A 2,277-nucleotide genomic window follows, 5' to 3' on the forward strand; every position below is an offset into this window, starting at 1 on the left:
CTCTGGCTCCAACATGTAAGGCTGGATGGACAAGTCTGTTGTTGACGTCTTTTAATTAAATTGTAAATAAAACGTTTCTGCTCTGCTAGAAAACGTAACCCCCTCTCTTAAACTGGAGTGGACCGGTCTGGAAGCCGGAGGGGGCGGGGCTTGAAGCGCCTTAAAGTAACAGTAACAAAACTAGCTTTGAGACACACACCAGAAAAGAGATGAAAGAGGAGCTGGTAAAGTTTAAATGAGGAATTCAGACCAAATCAGTTCCACTTTATAAACACCTCAACTGAATGATTGAAATAGAAGGATTTTAAAGCATCATATGTCTACTTTAAATWTAAATMTTATGGGTTCTTTCACATTTTATATGAAACAAAAGACAAATGTGTTTTTTGGTAATATGTGCCAAATGAAGTTTTTTACATGCTCTGACACAGTTCATGTCTTAAATATTCTTAGCTGCAAAATCTCAGAAATTTGTAAGAAAGTATATTTTTAACAGGATATTTTCAACAAAAGGTTATACATTTTAGCGTAATTGAGTTTTATAGTTTGGATAAAGGTCATGAAAAGTAAGAAAAACAACAGACTTTTTATTTTATGCATTAAAAAACAAAAGTGCAGTTTGCATGGTGTGTTAAACATTGTTTTATATTTTAATTGCTTGTGTTCATGGAGGTGCAAATTAGACTAAGGATAATTACAGTTTAAATTTTCAACAGCAAAAACTGAACCAGACCAAACGCTTTGTTTGATACTGAAGGTGAAACTTAAGTGGTTCAACAAGAACATGAGCTAAATTTTTATCTTTTTTCCCCAAGCTAACTTTAGCATCTTCAGTCACATGATATAATCAAACATGAATGTTTACCTTAGAATGATTTCTTCCTATGCATCCTATAAAATTGGAGTTCAAGAAATGTCAGACAAATTCAAATACTCAAAAAGAAACTACTGCTGTAAGAAAAACTTAACATTTATACTCCTTTATTGCAAAACAAGCTCAATCGTATTCTCWCAGCACCTGAACAAAGCACTGAATGAGCATGTAATGATCTTTGAGGGGGAGYTAGCAAGAATTAAAAATTGCTCTGAGGGTGAAACAAACCAAACAATGTCTCTTAGAAAAAACTGGGACAAATGTAAACTTCTGCTAAGAAGTCTGAGCGTGACGATCTTTGTTCTTCCTGTCAGTTTGTGACTCCGACTGCCTGTTAAACATCAGCTCAAACAGAACCAGATCAAATGAAGCCGTCATTACAGTTAAACAATGTTTTAGCTTTGCATGAACTCTGAGTCCGTGTTGGCAGCTGGTTTATTGGAACACATGGTTTTATTATTTTATTAATTTGTTGTGAGTGAGGCAGGCAGCGTAATGAAAAKGATTTTACAGAATTCAGTCAGTTGAACGTGTCGTGTACCTAAAGTGGGGGAAAACGAGACGAAATGGTCCTTCTGCAAGTGTTGTTTTGTCGATATTTATTAGCTCGATCTGAAACCCGCCCAGTCAAACAACGTCTCCTGTTGTCGTGATTTGTGCATTCACACAACTGAGAGTAGTTTCTTCTGTACATTTTTTTGGCACACATCTGCAATTTTTGTGTTATTTTAACAATTTATATCTCAAAATGTTCAGCTCCTTCAGGACATTCCAGCTATTAATACTTTTATTTTTAGCTATTTCACTTTTTCTGCAAGATTTTTCCCATTAAAAATGAACTGAGCTGTTTTCAACATTCTTAAAATCCTTCAAAATGTTTCTAAAACTTTCCAGCTTCTAACACCTTTTGTTGTGGTTCAGCTAATTTTAGCTTCTTTTTTGCTCATTTTTGCTTTTTTCTGCTATTTCAGCTATAATTCTGCATTTTCTGCTATTTTTCAGCTTATTTAATCTTTTTTGGCTTCTTTCTGCTGATTTGAGCTGTTTATGCTTCTTACAGTTGCTTTCTGCTATATTCAGCTATTTACTGCAATTTTAGCTAATGTTTAGCTGTTATTAGCTAAAGTTAGCATTTTAAGCTAACATTTTGGTGGTTAGTTTTGCTTCTTTCTGCTAAGTCCAGCAAACTTGTGCTCCTTATGCTAATTTCAGAATTTTCAGCAACATTTTAGCTGTTATACCACACTTATGGGATGTTTTAGCTATTTTACTACAGATTCTCCATTGGTTTTGCACTTTTACGCCTTTTTTTTTTTTTGGCTAATTAGACATTTTTTTATTTCCCTTTCACATCTGTGTGCTAATTTCAACTTGTGTCTGCTACCTTTAGCTTGTTTTTGTGC

Source organism: Austrofundulus limnaeus, unplaced genomic scaffold (genome assembly GCF_001266775.1).
Source record: "Austrofundulus limnaeus strain Quisiro unplaced genomic scaffold, Austrofundulus_limnaeus-1.0 Scaffold11, whole genome shotgun sequence".
Taxonomy (NCBI): Eukaryota; Metazoa; Chordata; class Actinopteri; order Cyprinodontiformes; family Rivulidae; genus Austrofundulus; species Austrofundulus limnaeus.